This window comes from Triticum aestivum, chromosome 2D, assembly GCF_018294505.1.
Source record: "Triticum aestivum cultivar Chinese Spring chromosome 2D, IWGSC CS RefSeq v2.1, whole genome shotgun sequence".
Taxonomy (NCBI): domain Eukaryota; kingdom Viridiplantae; phylum Streptophyta; class Magnoliopsida; order Poales; family Poaceae; genus Triticum; species Triticum aestivum.
The window spans coordinates 291,486,147-291,507,012 of NC_057799.1; positions in this window are offsets into that span (position 1 = coordinate 291,486,147).

Genomic DNA, 20,866 nt, shown 5'->3' on the forward strand with positions numbered 1-20,866 from the left:
CGTCGACATTCCAGGACTCAAAAGGGCCGCATCTCAGGGACGTTTCAGGCCTTTGTGCATTGGACGGTGCGAGGGTCCACCTCACAGCTATGTCCGCATGCCATTTGGCCTGCCGAACGCGGCTGTCACCTTCCAGCGCCACTTGCGGAGCATTCTAGTGGCTCAGGAGGCCAGGCATCACACTGTCCTGGCGGAGATCATGACAGTTCTTTAGGAGCCACCTGGGCCTGCGGAGCCTCCTGAGGCTCAGGACCCTGGCGGCTCGTGAGGAGCAACTTCTCCGGCGTGCATCTTCAGCTACTCCAACACCACACCAGCTACGGTATCAGGTGACTCTTTCCAGTTCATTCAGTTAGGGGTGCCCTTCAGGTAGCATTATCCCCAAGTCGCATGGGCCTGTCCCTGCGGCGTGTATCCTTTTGCATCTTTAGCTTACTCTGTTGGGAGCGCCTCTCGGGCTGCATCATCCCCAGGCCGCTCGGGTCCGTCCCAGTGGCTTGTATCGTTCTTGCATCTATCTGAATCAGCTTGCCCTCTTGCATGAATTGCCTGATGATTATCACCTGCCTGTCCGGTACTTTAATACCATGAACGTTGCATGCCCTTGCAAGCCTGCCCACGACCGCCTCATGATTAAGGACTGGCACGGCGCCTGTGCGCGGGTCCGTCGCTGCAGCATTGCCAAACCCAAGAGGCCGAGCTCTGGCTCGCGGGCCCGCTCCTGTGTACGTCACCTCCCATGGCCCTTGGTGCCTTGTTCTCGCATGAGCTAATCGCGGACGGACAAGCCACGGCGCGCGACCCGGTGCCTCGCCACCACGAGAGCCGTGCGCCAGTCGTCTTTCTTCAGGATTCTTCGCATGAGAAGACTAGGCACGGCGTCTTTGCTCGGGTCCGTCCCTGCAGCATCGATAAGCCCAACGACGGAGCTCTGTCTGGCGGGCCTTCCCCATTCACGTCACCTCCTGGGGTCATTGGTGTTTGGCCTTCTCATGTGGTCACCTCAGGAGATTCGTCTGGCGCAGGTTGCCTAACCATCTCGCAGGGCCACCGCAGTCATCGAGAATCAAGACCAGGCGCAACCCACCTTGAGGTAGGGCCTCGTGAGTCCCGCGCTGGCTCGCGAGTGCCTAGACACACCTCTTCTAGCCCTGCTGTGCAAGCCATGTGTTAGGGAGGGGTTGTACATGCCCCGGGGGCTCCACTCAGAGGGAGCCCTCACCCACGCACCAGTGGAAGCACCATGCTCCGTGCTGGCAGTCGACACGGTCGAGGAGCGGCTATGCCCGTGCAAGTGCGGAAGCGCTATGCTCCGAGCTGGTGATAAACAACTCAGGGCGGCCCCGTGGCCGCACCAACCTCAGGGAGCCACCCGGCTCAGTGTCCAGCCTCACTGCAACGCTTTCCCCTCGGGAGAGTCGCGCGAGGGGGCTGGGCACGGGGGCTACGCTTAGGTCGCGCCTAGCTGGCCAGGTCCCTCAGACCTGGTCATCGCGCGCCCTTCCTGATCAGGAGCTCGGCGAGGACAGGTATGAAGGTCTGTTTGAGAGTCAAGGGGGACTCCTGAGCATCACGACTCAGGAGCCTAACTGGCCACGTAGCCCCTCACCCCCTTGGTCCCGTCCTGGTGATCCGGACGGTCCAACAGCGGATGAGGTATGCGCAGGGGTCGGGCTCTACCGACGTAGAACACTAAGGCCTACTTTCGCATCTCCTCCTCGCAGGACGTTTGCACGTCAAGGGGGACTACTGAGCATCGCGACTCAGGAGCCTAACTGGCCACATAGCCCCTCACCCCTTGGTCCTGTCCTGGTGATCCGGACGGTCCAACGATGGCTGAGGTATGCGCAGGGTCGGGCCCTACCGACGTAGAACATCAAGCAAACGGGAAGGAGGTCGCGGAATCTTAACAAGATATTACAAAATATGTTGTTCCTTAAACACCAAACAGAAGTTTTAACGCGTCCACGAGGCACGTCGCATGTCGCAGGAAAGTTTGCAGGAAAGTAAAAGCAGAAAGGAGCACCATCGTTCACCAGCGAGCCTCCTCTTCAACCTTGGGCGCCGTCGTCAGGAAGCCCGCTCGTCGGCAGCGTTGCCGTCACCCGTGCCGTCAGCCTTGGTCAAGGGATCGGCGACACCGTCAGCTGGAGGCGCGGGGTCGATGGCAAGGAACTTCTTCAGCAAGGCCCCCACCTGGCCCTTCACGGCTTCTGCAGTGGCTTCACAGCGCCCCTCATCCATAGGCTCAAGCAGGACACCAAGGTCGGCTTTGGGGTTGCGAAGGTGAAGGTGGCTGAGGACGCGCGTCAGGGCCGATGAGGAAAGCGCGTGCGCTTCCCCCTCCACCATGGGGTCAGTTTCATCAACGACGTCCTCGAGCGTCGTGACGAGCTGAGGGAGTAGTTGGGCAGGGACGTTTTCATCAGTCACCAAAGGCTTCTCCAAGCCCTTCTCATAGAGCCCCCACAGCGCCTTGCGGGACCTCTCCTCAAGAGACTTGAAGGCCTCGCGATCCTCGGCAAGAACATTCGCCTTAATTTCCAGAAGGGCCCTCTCCACTTCCACCTCCTTCTCCAGCTTCTTCAGGCGGTCGCTTTCCGCGGCCTGCGCCTGTGCCAGCTGCTCCAGCTCAGCATCACGACCGGCCACAGCTTCTTCTTGAGCCTTCAGCTTCTCCTCCCGCACCTCGAGCTGGCGAGCCGCGGCAGCCCATTCCTTGCGCAAGTTCTCCAGCTCGACCTCCGCTGCCCGGTAGTGCTCCTTAGCGGCCTCGGCATCCTTCAGTGCCACCTCGCGGGCAGCCGCGGCCTGGTCGGCGGCCCGCTTGTCCTCCTCGGAAGCTGCCATGGCCTGGTGCAGCGCTGCCCTGACAGACTTGTCGGATTGCAGCCAACCTGAGATCAGCTCCAGGTGCCCTGCCACCAGGCGACGCTCAGCGCCCTGAAGGTCATCCCGGAGCCGTGTCAGCACAAAAAGAGCCCCCTCCAGAGCGTCGGGTGAAGCAGAAGGATCATGAGCCAGCGGTGCGACAGGAGGAGGAGGCAGCGTCATCGCCAAGATCTGCAAATTGATGGCAGCAGAAGAAGAGGCCAGGAGCCCCTGGGCCTATGGGACCTGGGCCAGCGAGCTGAGAGCGGGCGCCTCCGGAGCCAGCTTGCCTGTGGAGGTCGCCTTCTCCTGGGGTTGGTCCTCCGGGCCTCGCAAGGATGACCGGGCCAGAGAAGCGCGGGGGCTGTTGCCGCTCTTCTATGCTGGTGGAGGTGCGGCTAGGCCAGGCTGCTGGGTCCTCGAGGGAGCGGCCGCTCCCTCCCTCTTCTTCTTCGCCGCTAGCGTTGTCCTGGTGGTGCAAGAGGAGAACGTCAAGAAGCAGCAACAGGAGCAAGAGCAAGAACAAAATAAGGACGAGGTGCTTACTGGTCCACGGCAGCGTAGTCCCACGGCCTCTTCAAAAGCACGGAGCCCGGAGGCCTCGCAGCCTGGGCACCGGCACGCGAGTACTAGGAGCGGACGAGGCCACGACAGTCGGCCCTGCGGCAGCACCGGTCAACGTCAGAATAGGGGTGCCACCTCGGGAGACCAGCGCCGACCTGCTGTTCGTCGGGACCCCGGCCGACGGCTTCTTCGAGGGGGTGCCCCTGGACCTCGTAGTGACTCCGGCGGGGGCCTGGGACTCCCTCACCGGATGGTCGCCGGCCTCGTCATCGTCGGGGAGGGCGTGGAGGAGGTCGGCCGCAAGGGGAGAAGTCTCCCCTTCCCCCTCCAGGGTCGCCTCCGAGTCAGGCCTCTCCTCCTCGCCGGAATCGCCAGAAGACACCAGTATTGGGGCCACCACCTCCGTGGCCTCGGAAGGCGTTGGCGGCACGAGCCCGCGCCCATCGAAGACAGGCATGGCGGCGGCCACTGTCGCCCCATCTGGGCAGCGGTACAGAGGAAGATGGGAGTCTGGCGGGTACCCCAGATCGTCCCCGACCAGGAGACGGATGGCCTCGCCCAGCTGCTCTTCGGACAAGGCATCCGGGTGCAGACGGAGGTCGTCCCCAAGCTTCCATAGGGGGCATGAGCGCGCCTGGAGCGGGGCTACGCGCTGCGCCAGGAACTCCTTCACGAGCATGGCCCCCATCAGCTTCTCTACCCTCGGGTCATCAGGCTTCAGGTCGGCGGTCATCTTCTCCAGCACCTACTTCGCCCGGGGGTCAGTGAGCTTCAATGTGGCTAACAAAAGAGACAAGGTGTACATGTTGTATATGTGTATGTCATCCATTTTTAGTTCCCTTGATTTTTGCACATATGACACATGTATAGATGAGTAACTTTCATAGTTCATAAAATATGAAGCCAAACTATTATCACAAGAAGTAGAAGGCATGAGAATATTGCAACTCAGTTTGCACATATACGTGAAGCTCTTATTCATATCAAAAGATTGGCAATGTTCATCATTAAACCGTCCCAACATTGGTGAATTGATGAGAAAATCAATACCATTGTTACACCCATAGCCCCTGCCGCTATACATACTGGACCAATTACTAGAGCTCGCGCACACCAATTAAATTACCAGGTACTTTCGTTTCTTGGTAATGATTCTAATGTTCATGAGAATATGATGTTGCCTAAATTGGATACATTTCTCTTGCTTACAAAAGAAGGGCCTAGCTTGGACAAGAAGGATGAACAATGGAGCAAGATCAAGCATGGAGATGATGGCATGCGCCACGGGAACAAAAACGGAGTTACAAGTGATGATTTCAGGACTTTGAAGCCACCATAAGGAGTGCATGAAGCCTTGGATAAAATATACAAGATGCCACTTCACAAATTTCATCCAAAGGCTATTATAGGTGCTGTGTCACCTCATTATTGGGCCAGGCCCATGTGATTTCAAAATGCTAAAGTGTAGGTTGTTTTTAGAGTCCGTATGTATGGGGAAAACAGAGTTAGGGTTGGTTTCAGACCCCTCCTCCAAGGGGCCACGAAATTCTCCCCCACTTCCTCCATATATACAGCCCTTATGGCGTCGTTTAGACTTTGGGTTTTGTTTAGATTAATAGTTCGCCATAGCTGCAACTTCGCGTACTTCGTATGTGTTTAACGACCAGACCAAGACGTCACAGAACCCCACTTTCATCAATAAAGTTTTCCTCTTATATTTGCAATATCCATATTTCAATCTCAGTGTCTTGCTTGTTGTATGTTTGCCCGCAGGAAATAGACCCTTGGGGTCAGGTTGATCGTGCTCTGACGTGGTCAATAACCCCTCGGAAGTTGGTCTAGTGATTGCTAAGGCGCTACGTCTTCGCACGTTCGTAGTTGGATCGTCAAAGTCGACTCCCACAGAAACGATAGCTATCTCATCAAAACATCGGGACACCTTCGCCTCTATCAAGTGGTATAAGATTTCTAGGTTGCTCGTTGAGATTTTCCAGTTTTTTATAGTTCAGATCGAGTCTATTCTTCATACCTACAGTCCACGAAAAAGCCAAAAAAACTTAGGGGTAGTTCATCATATCCAAACCAATCTGAGCCATAGCATAATCTTTTCTGTATTTGCGTTGTTGAATTTGCAGTCGCATCGTCGTGTCAGGTTGTTGGTCATAGTATCTAGTCCTTTAGAGTTTCGAGTTCTGTTCACAAGTTGTCACGCCACCGCCACACCACAGTCGTCACCGCTACCATATACCACCGCCGCTGGCATATACCACCACCGCTGCCATATCCTACCACCATATATCCACCACCAATTCGAGTTTTTTCATATTAGGTTTGTTTTCGAGATCCATATATTTTCAGATTCATGTTTCCTTGCCTGAGTAGGTTTCGAAAAAAAAGTCTGGAGACCCCCGGGCAGTTTTTAGGACCAAATTTTAGCAGGTGAAAACTATTTTTCCCTATCCTGTTTTAGGCTTTTGTGAGTCTTTTGAGACACGTGCCATCATACTGATTTTTTATCTCACTTTTTGGTCGTCGCTGCCCTAATTTCTGAAAAAATAGTAAAAATATATTTCGTGCCTATCCTGTTATTTTGACCTGAGAAGAGTTTTGTGACACTCGTCATTATAGTGATTTTCGGCGAAAAAAGGAGCGCAAAAAAAGAGCCGCAGAAAAAAAAGCGCAATTTTTTTCCATAGTGGGCCTGTCCTTTGTTTCCGTGCCGCGCCGTGATTTTTTTAGTGTTCTAGGCTCGCGTCTCTAGCACGGTCTAGCCTAGGACCAACACAGTACCATCGTTGAGCGTGTCTTCAACTTTGCATCTTTGAATTGATTATTGCTGACATTTTTGCTACCATATCATAAGCCTTCCCAGCTACACATACATCTGCATCGTGCGTTTCACACTACCTGGCAATCGCTCTGACCAAGCTTTGATAGTTTTGACTACAATGGTTGCCGATCACCACCTGCTGCTGGGTAAGAACTGGTAAGAATTTGAGATTTGCTCGACGGATTTGTGACACCCCACCACCACCACCTTTTAGTAGTCTATAGGATCATATTCTTGTGTGTTTCTTTTGCTGCTAACCATGGCAGGATCACAAGCCGATGAGATTGACTGGGAGAACATGACGAAGAAGGGGCTTCATGATAAATTTTAGCAAATGTTGAGTCAACAGGTGGAAGACGTGATGGCCTACTTTGGAAAGGCACTGCAGAGGATTGATGACATTGAGAAGACAATTGACATCAAGTTGGACGCCAAGTTCGATGAAGTCCTCGCACGTCTACCACAGCCACCACCCGCATCTGCTACACCATTGGAACAACATCAACAACCACCTCCACGCCGTGATCCAGCAGGGCGAGCGCAGCGTGCTCCTCTTAAGCCAGGACAAAATTTTGGTGCCGCTGCTATTGCAGTTGATGCTTCTGCAGCTCCTGTTGCTACTGCAGACGTGGAGGACTATTACGAGGATGAGGTTGTTCAAAATCAGAACTGTGTGCAACCACCAGCACCACCTGCACCAGGTCGACCTCATGCATATAATCTCAACGATAGGGTTGCAGCACCATATCAGGTACGAGATTATGACCATATTCCTGAACTGAAATTGAATATTCCACCGTTCGAGGCTAGATACATTCCTGATGTATATCTTACTTGGGAGTTAGAAACTGAACAACGTTTCACATGCTTACAATATCCTGAGGATAGACGTGTTGCTGCTTCTGTTTGTGAATTTACTAGTTTTGCTTCTGTTTGGTGGTCTATACATTGTAGATTATATCATGATAATATCCCTACTACTTGGGTTTCTTTGAGAACTGCTATGCGTACTCATTGGGTTCCACCATATTATGAACGTGAATTACTTCAAAAACTGCAGCGTTTGAGACAAGGACAAAATTCTGTAGAAGAATATTATCTCGAATTACAAACTGGCATGATTAGATGTGGTATTGTTGAGGATAATGAAGCTATGCTTCCATGTTTTATGGGTGGATTAAATAAAGAGATTCAGACCATTTTAGAGTATAAGGAGTATAACAATATCACTCATTTTAGTCCATCTTGCTTGCAAAGCTGAACGTGAAGTCCAGGATCGACAGGCATTGGCGCGGACTAATTTTCTGCAGGTCGACCTTCATCATGGACACCGTGTGCATCTTCTACTTCCACACGTTCTGCTACACCGACACCTTCGTCAGCTGCCACTAGTCGTGATAGAAGAAAGCAAGCACTACCACCACTATCTGCCAAAAGCACACCGAACGGGCCTGCACAGAGCTCTTCTTCATGCATGGCATCAATAGGGCACACACATGATATTATTTGTCATCGTTGTAAGGGTAGAGGTCATTATGAGAGAGAATGCAAATCTCCACGTGTTATAATTGCTACTGAGGATGGTGGGTATGAGTCCGCTAGTGACTATGATGAGGAGACTTTGGCTCTTATTACAAGTGAATAACACAGTGGAGATGATTCTGATCATGACACGCAATACATGGCTGCTAAAGATGCTGACATGTATGAAAGTTTAGTTGCTCAACGTGTTTTGAGTGTGCAAGTCACACATGCTGAGCAAAATCAGAGGCATAATTTGTTCCATACAAAGGGAGTTGTGAAGGCACGTTCTATTCGCGTCATCATAGATGGAGGGAGCTGCAACAAGTTGGCTAGCATGGAGATGGTGGAGAAGCTATCACAGGTACGCGTTGGTCCTAAACAAACGGGTTTTAACCCCTTTCTGCGACGGCATTTGGAACCGTCGCCAAGTGAGTGTCTGCGATAGGGTGTCCTTCCCACACGACCCAGAAACTGTCGGGGATATGGAGCAATGATCCAGAGGCCTTCCAAAATGTAATCGTATGCGATGCAGCACGCACTAAATTCTTTCGCACGTGTGGTATCGGTGATTAAGAGTTTCTAATGACGTAGTGAAACCATACAGTCTGTCGTAATGAACCATTTGGGAAACCGTATGTAAGGTACACGGGCCAACATATGAACTGTGTGCGATTTGTGCCCCATCGCACATGAGTTTTCTGCGTAACCCGTCTGCCATGCTAGACTCCATCGGTTCAGGAGCCCCTTCGCACACATACAAGTGCTGCAGACCGACGGTTGCCGCAAGAGTGACGTGTGCTTTTTGTTTGGGGTCCCACACGTTTCCTGAAAAAATTACGACTAGGATTGTATTTTGCATTGGGCACGGTTTACTCCCAGTTCTCGTGTGCGATAACGCGATATCACAAATGGTTCCGGAGACCCTACGGACATGTAGTAGCGCTGCAAATCGTTTGTAAACTGCTGTGTATCACCGACGGTTCCGCTACGATTGACGTATGCTTTCCGGTGTGGATCGCACACACTCATTTAGTTGAACCATGTGCGGAGCAATTGCCAGGTTAAAACAAAAATATCCCATTTTGAATCGGCATGCAAAAAGCAAATTCGCCACAATATTCAATTGAACAAATAAACAAAAATATCCCATTTTGAATCGGCACGCAAAAAGCAAATTTGCCACAATATTCAATTGAACAAATAGTGTCCAGAAGAAGAACATTCATCAGATTTCCCAACAATTGCAATTGAACATATGGTAGCTAAATTCCAATGATTTGTCCACACATATATGCATTGTATAATTAATCATAGTGTACGAAATACGAAGACCTCATCAGATGGAAAACAATGGATCCATGCGTTATATGTTTAGCGGCTAACTCTTACTCAATGTTTCAGGAGAACGCATGCTGAAATCTTCATTATCACAAGTGGGATTGATGTAGTGATCCAGGAAGAAGTCGCTAATAAATCTCAGAACCATCGGCAATTCACCAGCCGGGAGCGGTTCAGGGGTCCTCGGTTTTAAGATGAGCTGCAGTATTTTTAAGATCAGAATGTGCCATATGAGTGGAGTAGAAGATATTAATTAAGATAGACTTACTGGTACTAATTCGTGAGGATCATCACAACTATCAGCAGATTTGAAGATGGAGATCATGTGTCTGCAAACATAGTATCCACAAAGGTTGGTCCATGCTTCTTGCTGAGTACACTGAAATTTTTTGTACAAAATTAGTCATGTATTTGTCCTGTTAGGAACAACCTAACCGGTGTTAGATGTATTATTTTTTCTTTGGACAAAATAGAAAGAGGTTTATTTAGAAGCTTGAACATTTGACTAGCGTAAGGAAAGGTATTTGTAGACTGTTGGATAAATTTTCCGAAATAATGGATTTTGGTGTGTTACCGAATAAACGATCTCGTATTGCAGAGGTAGTTTCCTCTTGAACAGGTTCCCTGGTTTAGTTTGCCACAATGCGAGCACGCTGCAAATGATGATGAATTTTGACAACATCAATTATTGAACCAGATATGAATGCAAATTAATGTCAACATCATAGAATTCAATACCTATCCAAGAATTGCTGAACATGCGTCAGATCCTGAGCGTTTGTTGACTCTATAAGAGAATCGATGTAGTAAACTGTGTTCTTGTTTGGAACAATGAATACCAATATCCAGTGATGGCTACATATTAAGAAAGCCATGAACTTACAAATGATGTCGAAATCTGAAAGATAATCAGTGTATGCGTGGTTGTTTACCTGACTTACCGTTCATGATATGGCCAGAGAAATGATTCTGCATGGGACGTGTTTTCGAAGATACGGTCGACCGTGTTAATGGCCCAGTCCCGTCGGTCCTTACCATCTAATGATGTGCCATTTGCTAATGCAGGATCTATGAAATACACACTCTCCCTTTTTCTTCTCTGCGCGTTCAATCCCCTGAGAGGAATAAAATACAGTTAGCTGTTTATCATTTACAACTTTGAATGGAGAAGTTGATCAGAGTTTTTTTAAGTGCTTACAAAATCAGGCATCTAACAAGAGTGGCATTGAGCATGTTGAAGTTGAAGAAGAGATGTAAGTCCTCGAAACTCACATTGATGGAACTAGCATCGTGTCAGAAATGATCTCTATTGTAGTGAACTAGCAAAGCATGATGACCTGCTGACATTTGATCCATGCAATATTCATGTAACTCGCGGCAACTGGAGCTCCACTCATCAAAGTATTCGCCAAAGAAATGGCTGGCCATGGACGTAATTGTGTGCTTCAAGTACGTCTGCTTTACTTTTAGCAAGCAACAATTCTACTTCTTCATCATCCATGTCATCATAAATAATATTACTCCCCGATTCGAACAAGCTGCTCTTGATTTGGTTCTGGGTGATGAGTGCTTTAAGTAAGAGGCAATCATTCTCTTTCCTCTTCACTCTCCCGCTGCGCTTCCTCGTGGTCATGGGTGTAGCCTTTTTGGCCACTTCCTTCTTGGTACTTGAAGCATTTCTGGCAGAACGTCTGGTTGCCTGCAAGGTAGACTGCCGAGCAGACGGTGAAGCTTGGATGGACTTCTTAGCAGACGGTTTATCTATGCCGGACCGCTGAGCTGGCGGTGCTGCTGTGACGGGTTGCTGGGCTGTAGGAGCAGAGGCATCAGACTGCTGACCATGCATTGAAGCTATGTCAGGTTTCTGCGTAGGTGGTGCCAACTTGTTGGTGTGCTGAGGAGGCCGTGCCAACGCGTTGGTTTGCTGAGCAGGAAGTGCTGACGCATTGGTATGTGGATCACGTGCCTACGGACCGACGGACTGATGAGCAGTCGGTTCTAGACCTACAGACTTCTTAGCAGGCGGTTCCGAAGCATCAGACTGCTTAGCAGTCTATTCCACCAGGTTCGTCTACTGAGCATGTGCTGCAGCTGGGTCTCCCCCCGCTGCTTCAGCGGCCGGTAGCTGAACCGGTGGTGCGTCATCAGCAGTTGTAGGCCTTGCCAGTGGCTGCTTTGGGGCGGAGGATGACATGGCCTGTACACCACAAAGTCGGGCCGGCTGATCACAGGTTGATCCATCAGCCCGCGAGAGCTGCTGTGGCAAGGAGAGCGTCACCGATTGAGGGGCGATAGTGGTTGCTCTTGGCGGGGCTTCAGGAATCTCATCGATGAACTCTATTTACTTTCGTGGCCACTGGATGTGTTGTAACAGTGTTTCTCCCAAGGTCCTTTGCTCATCGAAGTCTCCTAGGACATTCTTCAGGGCAAATTCATGGAATCCAGGCTTTACTTCAATCACGTAGCACTTCACACAGCCCGGCTTCAATGGCACATTGTCCAAGAAGAGGCCATCTTCCAAGAAGGGTGGGCAAACCCAGGCTGTTGCAGATTTTAATGTACCTTCATAATGTGTAAGCATGCCCTTCAGTCTGTCTTTCATTCCAGATAGATCAGATATAGCATCATCACGAGCAGCTGCAGTCTCAGTGTCGCTGGGGTCAGCTGATGCACAGCTACTCTTGTGCAGTGTTGTCACGCAATAAGCAGCATCCTCCATGCCCGCCTCACCTCCCATCCGCTGCCTATCTGTCAGTGTTAGAGTCTTCTGCATCATCATTGACTCCTCAACATCCTTTCGAACAGCCGAATAAATCTCCTTCTTCAACCTTTCATACAATGCATTCTGCTTCATTTCACTCCTCACTTTTTTCATGCTGAGCCTCTCTTCTTTGCTGAGTGTGAAAGCCCTCTTGTGCAGGACATTAACACCTATACCCCTTGCACGACCAGGGAGCTCTTTTGTGTCTAGAGCAATGGATAGAATGTCACATGGGAAAAAGATCTGCATGCCAGCTTCCCCCTAGGCGCTCTCTAGGCTCTCTCTAAGCGCTCCCCGCCGGTGGCCACTCCAGCCCCGGCGGCCACCCCTCCTCCCGCCGGCTGCCGCTCCGGCGCCGGCGGCCACCATCCATCCGTCCACCTGGCTGTCTCTGGGCCCTTTGTGGGAAGTTTTTGGCCCTTGCGTGGCCATGGATCCTTCCTCTCTCAACTTTGCTCGAGGTAAAGAATTTCAGCTCTCAATGAGACAAAAGTTTGGTCATCCGGTGGTGTTTTCCCCTGGTTTTCGTCAACGTGAATTCACTTTGGTGGTTTCCTTTTGCCGTGCTCGATTTCGGTTGGATTGTCACACAGTTAGTGTCACGTTGCAATGTTGTTTTGGCGGTTATCCACAGGGGTTTCGTGTGCTACATCTCAAGGACAGATCATTCAAGTTTTCGGTTGCCTCCAAAGCAGTGGGTTTTGAAATTTATAATCAGGGGCAGGTGGTTGAGAAGGATTTTGAGTTAGTGTTCAATCTTTGGGGTTTTGGAGGACCGAACTGGTTACGTGAAGAACAACTTTTTTATCGCGAGGAAGAAGCTTCTTGGACTTTGGTCAGTTCTGGATCACGCCCACGCTCCACCGCTGGTAGATTTTCCGGCGATCAACCACGACAGTCGGTTTTTGCTAGGTTAGCAAAGTTTCCGACCGTCAGCAGTAATGTGGCCTCGAGCAATAATGTGCACTCATTGCCCAATATTAATTCCTCGGGCGAGGATCTCGCTGCGGGTTCGTCGGGCGGGAATCTGGATCACTCTAATTTCTCTTTTCAGTGCTACGCGTGTGGCAAGTTGGGCCATTTTGCTAAGGAGTGCAATGCCAATCGCCTACCTGGGCTTTTTCCTTATCTCCGGTTTGACACTTTTCCCAGCCCATCGCCTGAGGCCTGGGACCTAGACGCGGTCCATGACTGGTTTCAGTCAGTTGGCCCAGCCCGCGAGCCTCCGCTCGTTTCCTCTTTTAGTGAGCTTTATTTGGGATCTTTTCCTAATTTCCAGCCTCGTCGTCCCCTTGCCTCCTCAACTTCTCCGCTCTGTTCCTCTGTCTCACCTCTGTGCACAAACTCTGCTTCTAGTGCTTTGCGCCTCACTTCGCCGGTGATCTCGCGTTCTTCAGCGACGCCGATGGCCAACATCCCGATCGACCCACGCCCCTTTGTGCCACATGGCTTCAACATTCAGCAGGTTCCTGGGCGCAATGGCGTGGCTCGGGTGGTGCTACCGCAGCGCCCTCGTCGCCATGAGGACTGGGCGATTGCGAGTATTCACCCTCTCCCTGCAGATGCTCCATTCCCCAATGTAAGAGATGTTCTTGAGGATTTTATTGTTGAACATAGACAGCTGGGGCTGCGAGATATCCAGCATTGTCTGTTCGGTGAGGCATATGTTCGTCTCGCGCGGGTTAGGGATAGGGACAAGTTGGTCCTTGATAGCCCCCACGAGTTTGGAGATGTGTTCATTAGTTTTGCGAGGCATGATGATGGAAGGAATCACAGGAGGGTTCATCTTAACAGAGTGGTGTGGTTGCTTCTGACGGGAGTCCCTTTTGATTTCCGCACCACTGAAGATCTTGCTTGTGCTGTTAGTAAGTTTGGCCGCATGATTTCCTGGGACAAGGAGGATGACCACATGGGTCGCATTGTGGTCAAGGCAAGAGTTCTGAACTTGGATACCATCCAAAAAAGTTTGCGCTGGTCTGAAGGGGATGAATTTGAGGGGGACGGCTGGTCTTCCTCCATCGAAGTGCTGGCCAGTGAGCTCCTTGGTGGAGGACCTGCAGATGAGGACCCTTTTCCTCCTGCTAATGAGGACCCGCACCCTCTACCTGAGAATGCTGTGCCTGCTGAGGGTTTTCATGTTGTTGCAGCCATCAATAATGAGGTGGATTTTCAGGTTGCTGCAAACTAGGATAACTGGGACGATAACCATCAGCACGTCCATAATGCTGAGTTGGAAGATCTTCTGGATGTTGTACAACAGGAGGAAATGGCCTGGGCAGATGGTGAAGAGCTGCTTCCAGCTCCTAGTAATAGCAGTTTCTCTTCAGACATGTCCTTTTCTGAAGGAGACAATTCTCATATGGTTTTGCCTTCAGTTACTGTGGAAGCCACTCATGCTAGGGCTGCAATTCCTGCAATTGCCCAACCTGCTGCTGTTGTGATGGCTACTGGACTGCAGAACATAATTCAAGCATACCAGTCAGATGATGAGGAGCCTCCTGTATTGCAGGAGCAAACCCAGGAGGTGGCTGCTTTGCATGATCAGCCTCCTGCAGACCCACTGCAACATGTTGCCTCAAACCCTCTTGCAACACAGGCTGCTCCTGATGTTTCTCCTCCCTTGGAGGTGGCTTCTGACCAACCTGCACTTCTGGAAGCAGCTTTGGAGCCTGTCATGTTTTCTGATCTTCCTATGACAACTACTGGATCTTCAGCTCAAGTCTTGAATGGCACTGCTGAACATGTTATTACTGCCAGAGGAATTTTACAGCCTGTGGAGAATTTAGAGGACCTCCAGTCAGGTCTCCAAGGTAACTGGGTTAATCAAATCAATGAACACTTTAACATGGCACCTTCCCTCCTTGGTCTGAAAAGTATTCAGATGGCTGCCACTTCTAACACTGAACTCTCTGTTTCTGAAGAAGGCATGTTACTGTGGAAGCAGCACTTTAAAGAGAAAGCATTGGACAACAGGAGCTCTTTCTCTACCAACATTCCTGTAAGTTGGTTTAATTTTATTGTCCACTTGCTCCTGTCCCCTGATAAGTTTTCCTGGACTGTCAATATGTTAAAATCTGGAATGTGGGATCTGTTCACTGCTGTGGAAAATATGGACCAAGCTTTTCTGTTTCATATACCTGACAAATGTCCTACCTCTCATGCACCAATCTGTCAGGTCATGGAGGAAGGTGAGAAAGACAAGGGTAAAGAAAATATTGGGGTAGCTGCAAATTTGCATGATGTGGAGTCACAGGCCTTGCTGCAACCTTTTGGCCAGGAAAATTTGAGGAAGAGGAGAAGTGGAAAAACTCCACTTGTGGAAACAGAGGTAAGAAGAAGTGACAGAATTAAGAAAGACAATGCTGGTTACAAGAGAAATTCCTGCCCTAATAATAATTGTTTACCTTGCAATGCTGTCCCTCCCACCATCAAAAAATCAGTTGTTAAAAACCTCACTGCCTCTTTCTGTAAGGTTTCTGAGGGGGAACTGGAGGACATGCTGGCCAAGAAGCCCAAGAGAATGCAAGAGGAGGTTTTGGACAAGGTGCCCTTGGCCAAAGGAGAAGGACATGCTACCACCTCTTCTTAATGTTTAGGGACCCTTCTTGGAGTGTTGTGTGGTGGGATTGTGTTTGTAGTTCCACACCACTTAGTTTGTTGCTGCTTTTGCCAATTGTAAGACTTGGATCTTGGTGCTTTCTGAACCTTGTATGCCTGTGGCTGTACTTTCCTGCTAGTCCTTTCATGTGTCATCTTTGGATGCTCTGCTGGAATTATGTTATGTTGTGGATCAGGGCATTATGCCAGCTTCTTTCCTTTTTGGATGATGATCAAGTGATGGTGCTTGCTCTCTGGTACAAAATCTCAATTTGTTTCCATGAATAACAATAACAGAAACTGGAATATTCTAAATTGGAACATTAGAGGTATGAATTCTGAGGACAAATGCCTGGCTTTAAGACAGAAGATTGATGAGAGTGATTGTAATATTGTGTGCCTTCAAGAAACCAAAAGAGAGACCTTTGACACAGCCTACTTAAAAAAATTATGCCCCTCTAGAATTAATAATTTTGCCTTCCTCCCCTCTGTTGGAGCTTCTGGGGGGCTCCTAGTGGCCTGGAATGGCTCACAATTCTCTGGAGAAATCATTGCACAAAACAGGTTCTCACTTTCCATGCAGTTCACCAGTTTGCTTTCCAACCAGTCTTGGATTCTTTCAAATATCTATGGTCCATGTGACCCTCAAGACAAAATGGAGTTTATTAACTGGTTTCTAAATATTCACATGCCTGATGATGTTGACTGGATCTTAATGGGAGATTTCAACCTTATGAGGGCTCCATCAGATAGGAACAGACCTGGGGGAGATGTTAATGATATGCTTATGTTCAATGAGGCAATTAGTAACCAAGGTTTGGTTGAATTACCTTTGCATGGTAGAAAGTTCAGTTGGAGTAACATGCAGCATGATCCTTTGTTGGTCAAACTTGACTGGTTTTTCATATGCCTCCTGGATGACTTCTTTCCCTAATACAATTGTACTACCACTTGCAAAACCTATATCTGATCACTTGCCCTGTGTAATTAAAGTTGGTACTTCTATCCCAAAGGCAAGAGTATTCAGGTTTGAGAACTATTGGCTGCATCATTCTGATTTCAAACAAGTTGTTGCCTCTGCTTGGAGCATCCCAGTGGGAAACCTTGATTCTGTTAAGTCTTTGAATGCTAAGTTCAAGATTTTAAGAAGAGCTTTGAAGCTGTGGGCTAAATCTCTGTTCTGTCTGAAAACTACAATTGCAAAGTTAAATGAGCTCATCTTCATGTGGGATTTCTTTGAGGAATTTAGAGAGCTGGATACTCATGAATGGAGCTGCAGGGCTATTCTTAAAGAACAACTGCTTATATTACTGAGGAACCAACAGATTTATTGGAAGCAGAGAGGAAAAATCAAGGGGGTGAAGTTTGGAGATGAAAACACAAAATTTTTTCACACAAAAGCTTCCATCAATTACAGGCATAACCATATTGCTATACTTCACAATGAGGACCAAATGGAGATCTCAGATCATGCTGGCAAAGCTGCTATCCTCTTGGATGCTTACAAAAAAAGAATGGGCACATCCCAAGAAACCACAATGCACTTTGATCTGGTTTCTTTGTATGGGCAGAGACAGCATTCAAATATTTTTGCTAATCTGGAACTGCCTTTTACTGCTGAAGAAATTGAATCTGTTGTTCATGATCTCCCAAATGACAAGTCTCCTGGCCCTGATGGTTTTAACAATGAATTCCTCAAGTCTTGTTGGGATATTATTAAAGAAGATGTGCTCAAATTCATTTATGATTTTCATGCAGGGCACATCTCCCTTGAGAGCTTGAACACTTCATTCATAACTCTCATTCCAAAGGGGAGTTCTCCATTGACTGCAAATGATTTTAGGCCTATCTCTTTACTGAACAGCTGTCTGAAAATTGTTACTAAGCTGCTGGCAAATAGATTGCAAAAGGTGATTCTGAAATTGGTACACATCAACCAATATGGATTCCTTAAAGAAAGATCTATTCATGACTGTTTGGGGTGGGCTTATGAATATTTACACCAATGTCATAAGTCCAAGGAGGAAATCATTGTTCTGAAATTGGATTTTGAAAAGGCTTTTGACACCATTGAACATCAGGCTATGTTGGATATTTTAAAAGCAAAGGGCTTTGGGGACAGATGGCTTACATGGATCAAATTATTGTTTACTTCTGCATCCTCTGCTATATTACTAAATGGTGTTCCTGGAAAAAAATTATTGCCTTAGAGGTGTAAGGCAGGGGGATCCTCTGTCCCCTCTTCTCTTTGTGCTGGCTGCTGATCTACTTCAGACAATTCTCAATAAGGCAATGCACCTGGGTTTGGTAACTTCTCCCTTGCAAGTAGAGTCATGCCCTGATTTTCCAATTGTCCAGTATGCTGATGACACCTTGGTTATTCTGCAAGCAGATGCAAAGCAATTACATTGCCTCAAAGCCCTTCTCAATACTTTTGCTGATGCCACAGGCCTTAAAGTTAACTACAATAAATCAAGTATGATTCCAATAAATGTGCCAGAAGAGAAGATGGAGATTTTAATAAATACTTTTCATTGCAAGAAGGAATCTTTTCCAATCAAGTATTTGGGAGTACCCCTAGGCCTTCATAAGCCTACTGTTGAGCAATGTTTTCCTCTTGTCACAAGACTGCAGAAGAAGCTTGTGGGATTGTCCACCTTTATGACTTTGGCTGGGAGATTGTTGCTAGTGAAATCTGTCCTCAACTCATTATTGATATATCTCATGGGATGCCTTGATGTGCCTGTTACCATCAAAACCCAAGCCATAAAATACTTGAGACATTGTCTTTGGAGAGGCCCTGATTTGGAGGACCATAGACCTGCCATGGTGGCATGGAGTACTGTGTGTAGACCTAAAAATCAAGGTGGATTAGGAGTGATTGATATTTTTGTTCAGAATAAAGCATTGCTTCTTAAGAACTTGCATAAGTTCTACAACACACACAATATTCCCTGGGTCAATCTGATTTGGGAATCTTACTACAGCAATGATTCTCTACCTGGTAATATCTGGATGGGATCTTTTTGGTGGAAGGCAAACCTTAAGCTGATTGATAACTATAAGTCCTTGGCCAGATGCAACATAGGTGATGGAAAGAGTGCTTATTTTTGGACTGATCTTTGGCACTCACATTGCTTGCAAGACATGTTCCCCCACCTATTCTCGTTTGTGAAAAACAAGGATGCTACTGTTCACACCATTCTCCAAACTGAATACTTAGAGGACCTATTTCATCTGCCACCGACTGTGCAAGCTTTCCAGGAATTTGAGGCTATGGAGGACATCTGCATTGCTTTAAGGGCCTCTGATACTTTGGATTGCACAGATACCTGGAGCTACATATGGGGAACTGAGCAATTCTCTGTGGCTAAGGCATATAAAGTGCTGATGGGAGTTAAAGTTGTACCACAACAGTTCAATTGGATCTGGAGCAGTTCTTGTCAGCCAAAACATAAGGTGTTCTTTTGGAGACTACTTCATGACAGGCTCAATACTCGAAATCTTCTGAGAAGGAAATCTTTTCAGCTGGGCAGCTATAATTGTGCTGTCAACAATTGTCCACAGGAAGAGACTCTTCGGCACCTTTTCTGGACTTGCCCTTTTGCTGCACAGTGTTGGGATCTGATCTGCCCTTCAAGACAGGCAAATGTTTCAATCATGGAAGCTTTTCTTGATCTCAAGCAGAAACTTCATGTACCTTTCTTCATGGAGATAGTCATCCTTGCCTCTTGGGCTATTTGGATCTCCAGGAACAACATGATTTTCCAAGCAATTCAACCCAGCATTCAAAGGTGGAAAGCCATCTTCATGGAGGAGCTCTCTCTTCTCAGATTCAGAATTAAAAAGAGCTATGCTGGAGCATACTGTTTTTGGCTGGATAATCTTGTCCTGTAATCCTAGTTTCTTAGTTGTTAGTGTTTTTCTTTCTCCTTCCTCTTTCTTTTGTCTTCCTTCTTGGCTTATCTCAAGCCTTTTGTACTTTGGTTCCTTTCTGGGACTTTACTTTTTTTAGATTAATATAAACAAAAAATTGCAGTGGGGTTTTGCCCTACTGTGTACAGTAAAAAAAAAAAGAATGTCACATGGCCCTGAGTTCCTGTAGAACCTTCCAGGGATCTTGGAAGCCTCTAACATCATTTCATACAGTTTGGCATCACGTGCGTTTTCAAAGTAATAAGTTCCATCATCACGCCTCTTTGCATGTGCCCGCAAGTAGTCTCTGACGCGTTCACCCCTGATTTCACTAAAGGCTGGATACCCACCTGCCGTTGCTGCTTCTTTGTCCTCCTGTTCCCATATCAGTTTCATGCCGTAGTATCCTGCCACACCCATACGGTGGGGGTGTATGTTCTTCTTTTGAAGTTCCGATTGCTTGAAACTCTTCTCAGCAAACTCTGTAGTTGCCCTGACCCTTTTGAATCCTGCTCAGTCTGCCTTTGTAATTTGGGGGTATGCGGGGATTGGGTCCTTGCCTTCACTCAAGTACTTCTTATACAACACGTGCTTCTAGTTTCTCCAAGCATCCCTAGCCTTCTTTAGTGCAGCATGTTCCACCTGCATTCTCCACTGCTCTGGGAACATTGAAGTGACCCATGATCTCCCGAACTATCCTTCGCTATATTTCTGTGTCAGTCTTCCGAAACCCCGGCAGATTAATGTTGAGCCTTGCCCTGTCAACAAATCCACACACACTCCTGAACCTCATGCGTGCTTTATCTAGTTTAGTTGGAGCCCAGGACTTTAAATCAATCTCGGTTACTTCATATACACCTTTAGGCTGGTGTGTGGGCTTCCTTGGAGCGTTCCTCCATGTCCTGACCGGAAGGGTAATTGCTGCAGCTCTATCCCGTTCAAGACTATTTGATCCCTCACAATCTGCTGAAGACCTAGGGTTATCCGAATCATATGAAGATACATGGCCTGAATGAGTGCTGTCACTGCTACTCGGCATCTACAGAGAACACATGCGAAACTCGGGAAAGGAGGATAAGCATAAAACTAACAACTTGGTATCAAGCTTTCTAAACATGCCATGCAATAATTTAGAAAATGTATGGCTAATTTGTTAAGTTTGTGTGACTCGGGCGCCCACGATCTGTTTATAGGCAGTAACTTATTGGAACAAATACCGCTTATATGTAGTAAGGAAGGTAGATAATGAACATATATACGCTCTCCATTATTTTATAGCCAATTCGGGAACATACGGAACAAAATTGGAAGAGGGATTGTGAGGAAATATGCATCACCGCGATGGAGAGCAGTAACTAGCAGGCTTCTTAATGCAAACCCGACCGGGCCACAGGAGAGGTGAGGGTTACTGCATCGATATGCTCGAGGGTGGCTGGCGAGCAAACGAAGACGGTGAGGCACAGGCC